Here is a 14,120-nt window from a genome sequence, read left to right as displayed (position 1 = left end):
GCCATTCCCCTTTGCCAAAAGTATGGCAGAAACCACCTGGGTATCTGCAGAGCTGGCAGCAATGTGTGTTTTAAACATAGAAATCCAGGCCATAGAATCAGATAGTATCCTATGGTGGATTCGGAGAGTCGGCATAACCATTCCCCTGCTCAGTCTGGTCGTTAAAATCAGTAGGGTACCTCTTCCAGTGCCACCAGTGGGTAGCACCCAAACAGACTCTATGCTTTTCAGTCCTGACAGGATTAGGAAAATTCTCATAATGTGGTCACTAGTACGTTACATGTTTAACATTGCATGTTTATTCTTTTCTAGATCTAAGAACTTCTTTGTCTTTTGTTACTTCATATATAATAGTTGATTTCAGAGTCAGCCCAAAAATTATAGTAGAGCCCTTGTCTATTTTTTTCCTAGAGGGAAAATCTATCCTAGCTTAGAGGGTATACAGGAACTATCTGGTTATGATATCTCAAAAAGTCACTTCAGCAGATTTAGTTGAATTAGAAATGACTGATTTTGATATCATTCTCAGGATGGATTAGCTTCATTCGACTACAGAAATAGAGTTGTCCAATTTTAGTTTCTGAATTAACCCATCCTAGAGTGGAGGGGTAGTACTTAAGTATTTAGGGGTCAACTTATTTCTTAATTTTGGGCTAGAAAGATGACATCTAAGGGATATGTCTACAATCTTGTTTGAGTCCACGACTCTAGTTTAGAAACCCCTACTCTTGAATAACTATCAGTAGAATGTGAATTGCCAAATAGCTTTTGCAAAGAACTTCCTAGAGTTCCTCCCAAAAGGGAAATTGATTTTTGAATTAATCAAATCCCAGATACTCAGCCTATCTCTATCTCGCCATACAAAATGGCTCCAGCAGAACTAAGAGAATTAAAGGAACAGTTAAAGGATCTCTTATATAAGGGATTCATCAGACCCAGTATGTCCTTGAAGGGCGCACTAGTGTTATTCATATGTAAGAAAGATAGTTCTCTTAGAATGTGCATAGATTATTGTCAGTTAAACAAAGTTACAGTCAATAACAAATATCCACTCCCCAGAATTGATGACTTGTTTGACCAACTTCAGGGTGCCAGTTATTTCTCTAAGATTGACCTCATAGCAGATTATCATCAGCTCAGACTCAGTGAAGGTGATATCAGAAAAATAGCTTTTCAAACTCAGTATGGTCACTTTGAATTTTTAGTCATCTCCTTTTGTCTGACCAATTCCCTAACAGCCTTCATGGACTTGATGAACCATGTGTTGAAATAGTACTTAGACATGTTCATTATAATCTTCATAGATGATATTTTTATTTACTTTCGTAGTAGACACGAACATGCAGACCATCTTAAAATAGTATTGCAGACTCTCAAATATCATCAACTATTCACCAAATTCAGTAAGTACGAATTTTGGCTAAAGTCAGTAGAATTTTTGACCATATAATTTCTGATGATGGAACTAGAGTTGATCCCTAAATGACCGAAGCAGTAAGAAACTAGCCCAGACCCATCACTCCATTAGATATTAGGAGTTTATTTAGTTTTGCTGGCTATTACCTATGGTTTCATGAGATATTTTCATCTATTGCATTCACTATGTCCAGATTAACTCAGAAGAATTTTAAGTTCCAGTCGTCAGATTTTTATGAGAAGAGTTTTTAGGAGTTGAATACTCGACTAACCACAACTCCAGTTTTGACCATACCAGAGGGTTCTAATGTTTTTGTTTTGTACTGTGACACTTCTAGAGTCAGATTACATTGTGTTTTGATGCAGAGAGGTAAGGTCATAGCCAATGCCTCTAGACAACTTAAGACCTATAAGAAGCACTATCCTAATCATGATATTAAGTTAGCAACAGTAGCTTTTTCCTTAAATATTTTGAGGCATGACTTGTATGTTGTGCACGTTGATGTGTTCACTGATCATAAGAGCCTGTACTATGTGTTCTCTTAGAAGGACCTCAACCTTCGTCAAAGAAGGTGGTTGGGAATTATTGAAAGACTATGACATGAGTGTTCTGTATCATCCGATCAAGGACAATATAGTGGTTGGCGCTCTCAGTAGAATGTCTATGGGTAGTGTTTCCCATGTTTATAATAGTACAAAGATGTTAGCTGAAGAAGTTCATCAGCTAGACCAATTAGGTATTTGCTTAGTTGATTTAGTAAAAGTTAGTGTTTGGGTGCAGAGTAGTTTAGAATCATCCCTAGTTTCCAAAGTGAAGGAAAAGTCGGATAGGGATCCCATTCTACTCTTGTTAAAGGGATCAGTTAGAAATCAGACAGTAAAGGTTTTCTCCCAAGGCGGAGATGGTATTTTAAATTTTAGGTACGTCTGTGTGTGCTAGGTGTAGATGACTTGAGGCAAAAAATTCTAGCAGAAGAACATGGTACACGTTACTCTATTCATTTAGGGGACACAAAGATGTACCGCAATTTGCGGGAGATCTATTGGTAGAGTGGGATGAAAAGAGACATTGCAGAGTTTGTGGCAAAGTGTTCAATATATCAGCAAGTTAGGGTTAAACATCAGAAGCCTAGTGGTTCCATACAGGAGTTTAGTTTCCCACCTGGAAATGAGAAAAGGTGAACATAAACCTGGTGACGGGTTTGCCTGGTACTCATCATCAACATGATTTAGTTTGCATCATTGTAGATAGGATGACCAAATTATCTCATTTCCTTCTAGTTCATACCTCCAATTCAGCCGAGGATTACACCAAACTCTATATCAAGGAGTTGATTATATTTCATGGTATTCTATTATCTATTATTTTAGATAGAGGTACCTAGTTCACCTCTTATTTCTGGAAAACATTCCAAAAGGGTCTTTGTACCTGAGTTCATCTCAGTATAATTTTTTATCCTCATAAAGATTGTCAAGCAGAAAGGAACATTTAGACCTTAAACGATATGTTGAGATCATGTGTGATAGACTTTAAATGTAGTTGGGTTGACCACTTGCCATTGATTGAGTTTACATATAACAACAGTTATCACTCCAATATTCAGATGGCTCCATTTGAGGCTCTTTATGGGAGAAGGTGTAGATATCGCATTATTGGATTTATAGTAGGTGAGGCAACAGTGGTAGGACCTTACTTGGTGTTTGATACCATAGAGAAGGTCCAGTTGATTAGGAAAAGGCTTAAGAAAGTTCAGAGCCAGCAAAAATTATATGCAGATATGTGCAGAAAGGATCTCGAGTTTGAGATTGCTGACCATGTGTTCTTGAAGATCTCTCGTTCGAAAGGAGTGAAGAATTTTGGCAAGTAAGGTAAAATCAATCCCAGATATATCGATCCTTACTAAATTTTTAGCCAATTCGGAAAGGAAGCTGAGGAGCTTGAGTTACCTTTAAATATATCTTCAGTTCATCCAGTGTTTCATGTCTCCTTGTGAAAGAAATACATAGGTGACCCATCAATCATAGTCCCTATAGAGAGTGTATATATTGAGTATAGTCTCTCTCATGAAGAGATCCTAGTCAAAATTTTTAACTACTAGATTCGTAGACTAATCAACCAAGAAGTTCCTCTCGTTAAAGTTTTTTGGAAGAATTTATCCATTGAGGGAGCTACTTGGGAAGAAAAAGAAGACAAGAGAACAAAGTATACTCATCTATTCTCTGCTAATCCAGACTCAGCTCAAGGTAAGAGTTTCCTTATTCTTAATCAGTTTCATGTTCAGATTTCATTTACAGACGTGGTATCAGTTTCTATTGTATGTTCAGTATATAGATTTTGTTTATTAGTAATCCTAGTCACGCATTCAAGAATCATGTTCAGCTATATCCATGCATTAGATATACACATTCAGTATGAAATTTAGAATACCAGCAATATCAATCATATAGTCATATTCCAGATGTTCATATCTAGTAAGTAAGTCAGCCTCTCAGTATTCTCTAAGTCAGCCTCTCAGTATTCTCTGTCTTAGGAGTCTCATTTGAGTACGAATGTTCCCAAGGGTGAGATAATGTAAGACCCCGCAAAATCCAAAGGTTAATTCAGTTCTTTAGGCTTGTCAAGGGGTCCTAGACTTAGAATATTTTAGCTAAGTACTCAAACTTAGTGTCATTTTAGCCTGTGAAGGTTGGAAACCTTATTTACCAACCATTACATCCATTAAATGTAGATATTTAGGTTTATTCATGATCAGGAATGTTCGTAGGTGTTTTCAAAAAAGTTTCATATTTTTCGGACTTTGTTTGAAGCCCCTTTGGAACCCTAAAATAGTGGATCAATGCGATCTTAGCACGCCGTATCGACTATCGCATGGATTAATATTTTCCTTAGCTACCAGCTTCCAATTCTTGTGAATCAACGTAAATATGGTGCGATGCGTTAGCTATCGCTTCGATGCCATTGATGTATTGCATTAACCTACGCATCGATTGTCCTATTTTCAGTAATTAAAAGACCGTATTATTGGGGGTATATGGGTCTTTTACCCATTTCCTTCAGCCCCCAAAACATGAAATTAAGCACTTTGGAGGGCAAATATACTCATTCATTCTCCAATTAGCTCAAGAACAAAACCCTACGTGCTTAAATTTCAAATGAAGAACTAAAGATTCAACCATAAACTTTCAGAAATTCCTCAACAAAGGTATGTGAAGTGTTCATCCTAGGGTTCCTTCCACCCTTTGAGTTCAAGAATCTCTCATGAACTTCAAGTAATTGTTTTTATGTTTTCCATGGTTGGAATTAAAGTGATCCATGATTTGTATTTAGATTAAATTCCTAATTCATGATTATATTATGTGACTCATGTGAAATTGATCATTATACGTGTAGATTCATGTGACTCCATGAAAAACCCTTGACTTGTGAAATTAGAGATGAATTATGATGCTCACTTGTTGTTTAATACTATTTGTATATACGACACTCACCAAGTGCTTGATAAATTGTCCGTATGAACTATGAAGAGAATAAAATCTTGTCAAGTTAGCATATGTGCAAGTTATATAATGCAAGTATTTGTCAAAAAGCCCCAAATGTATGAATGATGATGTAGTTCATAGTGTACATAATTATTGTTATGCCATTTCTCTTAATTTATTCTATCGACTCTTGGGAGTACTTGTACCCAACAATTTAGCTTATTTCCTTGAGCCATGGTCTGTCATAGAATAGTATCAGTCACGACATGATCATTAGTACTCTCAGTCAGTTACAAAACTCAGGAAAATTCAGTAGAATCCATTTTAGTCCAGTCTACTTCAGTATCCAGTTTAGACCCTAGTAAACTCAGCCAGCAAATAGAATTCAGTAGTATTCTGTCAGTCAATGGAACTTAGTGAACTCAGTTCAGTTCAGTTAAATAGTAATATCAGTAAACGTTTAGTCCAGTCTAGTATAGACTAGAAATAAATACAGTGTCTATTTAGTTGGGAGTAGGATTCAGCACTGAGTTAACCAAGGGATGGGGGCATTCCTTTCAATAGAGGGTTTGACCAATAGAAGCAATTTCTGTGTTATAGAACTACGTATCCAGCATAGGTAGAGGTATGTTCCTGCAAGACATTATAAGGGTTGATACTTCTTATCGGAGTTATCCTGTCAGTGAGGGTTGACAAAAGAGCTTCATATCAGAGAGGGTTAACTCACAACTTATCCTTACCCGTAGCACAGTTTGACACCCTTCCAACTAGAGTGATAGGTTGGACCGTAAATCAACTATTGAAGGGGCATATCGGTTAGATAATTACCATCCATAGTCTTAGTTCAAGTCTTAGTCTTAAAATAGAACTCAGTACAGTTCTACAGATTTAGGACTATCAGACATGGTCACTCAGCTCAGTACGGAACTTAGTATGGTTCCACTGTACTCAGAACTGTCAGATATAGTCATTCATATAATCTATAATATAGTATTTGTAAACCCAGATATTGGTTACCAGTGTTCTAATTCAGTACACAGTATTAGCACAATCTGAGTTACAATTAATGTATTCATACATGTACTCTTACTCAGTTATTCTCATGTTATTCAGTTATTATTGTTCATGTATATGAACCCATGCATTTTAGCCTGTCTCGCTGAACATTCCAGTATATTCAAAGTACTTACACATGCTTTTTTTGCACTATGATGTGTTGTATCATAGTTTCAGATGCATAAGCCCTAGAGCACCTTTAACAGTTCAGATTATCAGCTTTTAGAGTAGTGGTGAGTCCTCGTCGTTTGAGGATATGCTTATTTTTTATAGTACTTTAGTTTTATTTTAGTAGACATAGTTAGTTGGGGGCTTTTCCCATAAAATCCACAGTTTATATAGTTAGAGACTTTTTTAGACTAGAGTATTTTTAGTCAGTTTTGTTTTTTAGTACTTATATTCAGTTTTTGTATTTTAATTCTGCATTCAGATTTATTTGTAGATTTGAACCTTATGGCATATGTTTTATCCTAGTTCTACAATTATTATAGTATTTGTTATACAGTTATTATAGCAGGTACTAGTCAAGGGTTGGCTTATGGTCCTTCAGGATTATGAGCACCGTGTAGCAACCATAGTAAATGCTTGGGGTGTTACAAACTTTGTATCAAAGCCTAAGGTTCAACAGAGTCCTAGGAAGTCTAAAAGCCACATCTAGTAGAGTCTTGTGCTTGGGTGTGTTGTGCGCCACACTTATGGACGAGAGGATATAAGATGTTTTTGGAAAAGTTTTCCTTCTTTTAGTATTCATGTCGTGTGAGTAAGCATGAGCTCCAGCTATACTCTCTTTCTAATCCTAACTTCTCTTCCATTTATAGAATATCAAAGAGGACTTAGGGGAGAGGAATGGGAGATCAGTTAGCACCTCATACTGTCTATCCAAATTCTTTAGGAGAGCATGTCTCCCACACGGAGTTCAAAATAGCCTTCACCACCCTAGCTCATTTTGTGGCTTCCCAGAATAAACATCTAGCTGCGTTTTTGGCCAACCAAGTGGCCAATATTATTGCTTCCATGATTTAAGACTTCACCCAAATGAACCCTCTGCTATTTACCAGGTCTAAGTTAGATGAGGACCCTTAGGAATTTCTTGATTAGGCGTAGAAGGATATGGCTCCTATACAAGGAGTGAAGCATTTTTGAAAGAAATGGAAAATCATTCCCCGATATATCGGCCCTTCTCAAATTCTCAGCCATTTTGGAAAGGTAGCTTACGAGCTTGAGTTACTTTCATATTTATAATCATTTCGTCTAGTGTTTCATCTCTCCTTCCAAAAGAAATGCACAGGTGACCCATCAATCATAGTCCCTATAGGGAGCGTAAATATTCAGTACAATCTCTCTTGTGTAGAGATCCTAGTCAAAATCTTTGACTATCAGATTCATAAGCTAAGGAACTAAGAAGTTCCTCTAGTTAAAGTTTTTTTAGTGGAATCCATCCATTAAGAGAGCTACTTGGGAAGCAGAAGCAGAAAAGAGAACGGAGTATACTCATCTATTCTCTGCTAATCAAGACTCAACTTAAGGTAAGGGTTTCCTTGCTCTTAATTAGTTTCATGTTCAAATTTCAGTTACAAACGTGGTATCTGTTCCTATTTCATGTTCAGTATATAGATTCAGTTTATCAGTAATCCCAGTCATGCATTCACGAATCATGTTCAGCTATATCCATGTATCAGATATCCACGTTCAGTATGAAAATTTAGAATACCACTAATATCAGTCATATAGTCATATTCTAGATGTTCATATCTAGTAAGTAAGTCAGCCTCTAAGTATTTTTTGTCTTAGAAGTCTAATTCGAGAATTAATGTTCCCAAGGGGGAGATAATGTAAGACCCCACAAAATCCTAAGCTTAATTAACTCCTTTAAGCTTGTTAAGGAGTCCCAGACTTAGAATATTTAAGCTAAGTACTAAGACTTAATCTAATTTTAGCCTACGAAGTTTGGCATCCTTATTTTGTTACCTTTACATCCATTAAAAGTTGATGTTTAGGTTGATTCATAATCAGGATTGTCCGTAGGTATTTCCGAACAAGTTTTGGATTTTTAAGACTTTCTTTGAAGCCACTTTAGAATCTTAAAATAGTGGATCAATGTGATCTTGGTGCGCCGCATCGACTATCACATTGATTAATATTTTTCCCAAGTACCAGTGTCAAATTCTAGTGAATCGATGTGAACATAGCGCGATGCACTAGCTATCGCATTGATGCCATTGATGCGTCGTGTCGATCTGTGTCTTGGTAGCCTTGTTTTCAGTCATTAAAAGACCACATTATTGAGGGTAGTTGGGTCTTTTCCCTACGTCCTTAAACCCCCAAAACACGAAATTAACCCCTTTGGAGAGAAAATGTACTCATTCATTCTCCAATTATCTCAAGAACAAAACCCTAGGTGATTAAATTTCAAATCATGAACTTAGGATTCAACCATAAACTTTTAGAAAATCTTGAACAAAGGTATGTGAAGTGTTCATCCAGGGGTTTCATCCACCCTTGGAGCCCAAGAATCACTCATAAACTTAAAGTAATTGATTTTATGATTTCTATGGTTGAAATTAAAGTGTATCCATGATTGCTATTTCGATTAAGTTCCTAATTCATGATTATATATATGTAACTCAGGTGAAATTGATCATTATGTATGTAGATTCATATGAGTCCATGACAAACCCTTGACTAGTGAAATTAGAGATGAATTATGATGCTCATTTGTTGTTCAATACTATGTGCATATTCTATGCTCACCAAGTGCTTGATAAATTGTCCATGTGAACTATTAAGAGAATGAAACATGTCAAGTAAGCTTATGTGCAAGTTATATCATGCCAATGTTTGTGAAAATACCCCAATATATGAATGATGACCAAGTTCATAGTTTACATGTTTCATGTTTTACCATGTCTGTCAATTTATGCTATCGAGTCTTGAGGGTACTTATACTTGATATTTTAGCTTATTTTCTAGAGTCATGGTCAGTGATAGAGTAGTATCAGTCATGACACGATTAGTAGTGCTCTCAGTTAGTTATAGAACTCAGGAAAACTTCGTAGAATCCATATTAGTCTAGTCTAATTCAGTATCCAGTTCAGACCTCAGTAAACTTAGTTAGCTAACAGAATATAGTAGTATTTCATCTTTCAACGGAACTCCGTGAACTCAGTTAAGTACTACTAAACAATAATCTTGATAACTACTCAGTCCAACCTAGTACAAACTAGAAATCAGTTTAGTGTCTATTCAGTTGGGAGTAGGATTCAACACCGAGTTAATCCAGGGATGGGGCCATTCCTGTCAGTAAAGGGTTTGACCCTTAGAAGCAATACCTGTGTTACATAACTATGTAGCTAGCGTAGGTTAAGGTATCCTTCTTCTAGATATTATGAGGGTTTATACTAGTCATCTGAGTTATCCTGTTAGCGAGGGATGACGAAAGAGCTTCCTATTAGAGAGGGTTAACTCACAGTTTGTCCTTATAGAGGAATGGTATTGGAAACCATCCAACTGGGGTAATAAGTTGGACCCCAAATCAACTAGAGAAGGGGTATGTCAGTTAGATGATTACCTCACACATTCTTAGTTCTAGTCTCAGTCTCAGAATAAAACTCAATTTAGTTCTACAGATTCAGGACTATCTGACATGGTCACTCAACTCAGTATAAAGCTCATAATGGATCCACAGTACTCAGAATTATAAGATACAGTCATTTAGATAATTTATAATACAGTATTCATAAACCAAGACATCAGCTATCAGTATTCCGATTCAGTGCTAAGTATTAGCACGATCTCAGTTACTGTCTTTGTGTTCATCCATGTACTCTTACTTAGTCATACTCATGTTATTTAGTTATTATTATTCATGCATATGAACCCATGCATTTCAGCCTACCTCACTGAACATACCAGTACATTCAAAGTACTGATGCATGCTTTTCTTTGTGCTATGATGTCTTATATCGTAGGTTCAGATGCATTGTCCCCAGAGCACCCTAAGCAGATAAGATTCTTAGCTTTCAGTGTAGTGGTGAGTGTTCATAGTTCGAGGATATTCTTATTATTTACAATACTTCAGTTTTATTTTAGTAGATGGAGTTAGTTGGGGGCTTGTACCATCAACTCCACTGTTTATACAGTTAGAGGCTTTTTCTGAATAGAGTATTTTTAGATAGTTGTTTAGGTTTTTACTACTTATATTCAGTTTTGGTATTTAGATGCCACATTCAGATTTATATACAGATTTGAACCTTTTAGCATATCTTCTCACCTATTTCCACAATTATTATAGTATTGAATATATAGTTCTTGCAGTAGGTACCAGTTATGGGTTAGCTTGTGGTCCTTCAGGATTATGAGCACCATGTATCATCTAGGGTACAGTCTCAATTAATTACAAGCGATCAATATTTGAGAGAGACATATTCCCTATTTTCTATTCGAGATGGTTATTTAAAGAATGTTGTAACTTTTAGATATTTTGAAACACTTGAGGAATGTTATGAGGGTAAGGACTTCAGCTATTTCTCAAGAGAGTATCCCCAATATGAGGTAGTTATATCTATAATTTTGAGTGTTTTTCTAGTTAGGGAAGTGATACCTTTAACTAAACATGGTATACAGGGTCATCAAGATGGTCCCTAGGGTGATCATGGATGTTCTCACAGAGATAGGTTTAATAACCTGAGTTTTCGAGCACTAGAAGTTCTGGAAGATTTTCATACGGGACTGCCAACTGTTAATGACTTTTGAAATGACCCATTTCTAAACACAACGAGTCATTAGGTAGAGTCATTGGCACAACATTGAGGGATCCCAGATTTTAGCTTAGTAGTGTCCATTCTAGCATACGAATCATTACTAGTCCAAATGAGTCTTTAGGTGGACCCATCATCACAATGGAAATAAATTTAAATATCAAGTCCATGAGAACAACTCCTCCTAAATACCCATTATCAGGCCCAATGAGTGACTTGAAGGGAAGTCATTATCATAAGATTGAAGGAACTAAGGTTTAGAACCTCTAATAATGAATCCTGGCTATGACTCTCTACCTGACCCAATGAATTGTTAAGACTAGTTTCAACTTTTTCCTACATGTTTTAAAGTTTTCTTTAGGCTTTTCCTATTCATTGAACTTCTAACACATGTTGTTCAGGCTTTCTCGGGGCTGGTATATAAGACTAAACTCCCCTAAATTCCCCATCAAGTCACAAGATCAATTAAAATCAGAAATGGGAAGATTTTCTTCTCCAAAGCCAATTTAGGGTCTCTCAACTTCAAGTTCAAGTTCTTAAGTTTTATTAAAGGCTTCCATCTCTAGGTATGCCAGATTTCATCATTCAATTCCTTCCATCTATGCAGTACTAGTAACTTCTCCATAATCAAGTAAATTTCCCCTCCAAGAATATAGTTCTAGGTTTGGTATGAGTTTACCTAATCCCTTAATTTTATCTTTGTATCTAAACCATGAGTACATATTTTTCCCATAAGAGTAGCATCTGGTCATACACAGAATCACAAATTTTCATTTTTTTCATATGAAATTTCCTATTATGATAAGCTTTTATTTTTATTATGTTCAATTTCCATTAGTCAAAGATAGTAGGCTATCAAAACCCAATACCTAGGGACTTACACATATATTAATTTACATATCTTTGAGCACTTTAGATTATCCAAAGTTGATAATTTTAGAATGATATCATGATGGAAATTTTAGCTTATGTTTCAACATCTTTTAGTTGGGAGTAGTACTTAGCATTTAGTGAATGCAGGGATGATGGCTCAGCCGCCAGTTAGGCTGACACCGTTAATAAAAATCCCTAAGTTCTAGAAAAAGGATGACACCATAGGTTATTAGGGATACTCGCCAGCTTAGGCTGACACTCTAGTCCTTCGGGACATAAGTTTAGTAGATCCACACCAGCCAGTGTTAGTAGCATTGTAAAGGTACTAACACCTTTCCAATTGGGGTTACAGGTTAGATCTCGATTTTCTTAGATTGGGGTATGTCAGTTATTGTTTGCTCCCATAGTCTTCAGTTCAAGTTTTTAATTAAGTTTTATTTAGGTTTTCTTATTCAAATATTTAGTTATTCAGTTATCCAGTTTTATCTAGTACATGTTTATACTTGTTCTTGAATTCAGTTTACATGTTCTTATATTTATGTTCACTTTATATCATTTATATTCCCATATCGCATACTCAATATTTACAAAGTACTCATCATATACTTTTTTGCATTATATTGTCTCATAAAATAGGTTAGAGCATTCAGTATTGGGATCGCACATAGCATGTTCCTGTACCACTCAAAAATAGTTTAGTGAGTCCCGGTCATTTGAGGAGTAGTTATCATTTATTTATTTAAGCATTTTATATTATTTCAGTCAGTCGGAGTTAGTTTATGGCTTGTACTATTAATTTACTATGATTTAACGACTTTTTGGTAGTGGAATATGTTTTTAGTTTGTTAATTATTTCAAATAGTATCAGCAGTGATTCTATTACTATTTATTATTAGTTTTCTTCCAATTTGGCTTTTGCGCAGTATTTTGTTAATTTTTTTTAGTATCCTAATGCATGTCAGCTATGGGCTAGCTTGGGGTCACTTGTGTCTTTAAAGCACAATGTTACAACTAATGGAAAGTCTTGGATAATGACACACTTTTTATTAAATCTGGGTTTAAAGTGTGTAGGAGTGTCTGAAAGATGAGTTAAGAACAGTCTTGCTCATGGGTATGTAGTCTGCCACACTTTTAATCAAGAGGCTATGAAACATTTTAGGAAAGCCTCACTTCTTTCATGATTCATATCGTGAGATAGAGTGTGAACTCTATTAAGATTCTTCTCCTAAATTGTCATCTGTCCATTTTCAAAACAATCCACCAAAGAGAACTTACGAGAGGAGAAATGGAAATAAATGACCACCACTGCCAATTTCTGACACTATCAATGTAGATTCTATTACAATTTATTATCAGTTTACTTCCAGTTTGTCTTATGCCCCATATTTTGTTATAATTCTTTAGTATCCTAATACATACAAGTATATGGGTTCAATTTGGGGTCACTTGTGGCCCTAAAGCGTTATGTTAAAACTAAGGGGTATTCATGAGTCAGGAAAAACTTCATCTCAGATCTAGGTTTAAAGTGTCCAATAGTGTCTGAAAACTACGTTGAGTAGAGTATTTTTCATGGGTGTGAAGCGTGCCACACTTATGATGAAGAGGATATAAAATATTTTAGGAAAGACTCACTTATTTCATGATTCATGTGGTGCAATTTAGTGTGAACTATATTAGGATTCTTTTCCTAACTCGTACTCTATCCATTTTCAAAAAATTCCTCCTAAGAACACTAACAAATGGAGAAATGGAAATCAACAAGCACCATCACCAATTCTTGAAGACCCACTGAATGAGCGAGTCGCTCATGCTGAGTTCAGGGATACTTTCACAGCATTGTCCAAATTTATTACTTCTCATAATAATCTACAGGTTATTTCTTTAGCCAACCCAATATTGAATACAATGAAGACTAGAATTTGAGACTTTACTCAGATGAATTCAGCGGCTTTCTTTGGGTCTAAATTTTAAAATAATCCATAGGAGTTATTAGTTAGTGTTCAAAAAATAACTAATATCATCAATTTTATTTTGAGTGAAAGTGCTGATTTTGCTGACTACCAACTACTGGGAGTGTCTAATACTTTGTTTAAGTAGTGGAATAAAGATAAAGGTGCAAATGTAGGGCCCGTAGAGTGGGACAAGTTTGTTATTGCATTTTTGGATAGGATCATTCGAGTTGAATTAAGAGAAGCCTAGGTAAAGGAGATTATAAACCTAAAGAAAGGAAACGTGAGTGTAAAGGAGAATTCGCTCAAGCATACCCATCTTTTAAGGTACGCTGCAGGAATAGAGGCTGATTCTAGAGACCAAATTAGTAGGTTCTTTTTTCGGTATTATGAAGACATGGTAAAAGAAAGTAGGATTTCCATGTTGGTTAAGGAGATGGACATCTCCAGGTTGATAGTTCATACTCAATATATTGTTGAGAAGCAGATCAAAAAGATGGAAAGGGAGTATAAGAAGGACAAAACTGGTAGTTTAAATTTCTCTCAGTCGAGGAGATATGATGATAATTGTTCTAAGTTCCACCAAAAA

Source organism: Capsicum annuum, chromosome 4 (genome assembly GCF_002878395.1).
Source record: "Capsicum annuum cultivar UCD-10X-F1 chromosome 4, UCD10Xv1.1, whole genome shotgun sequence".
Classification (NCBI taxonomy): Eukaryota; Viridiplantae; Streptophyta; class Magnoliopsida; order Solanales; family Solanaceae; genus Capsicum; species Capsicum annuum.
This window is presented reverse-complemented; position numbering follows the sequence as displayed.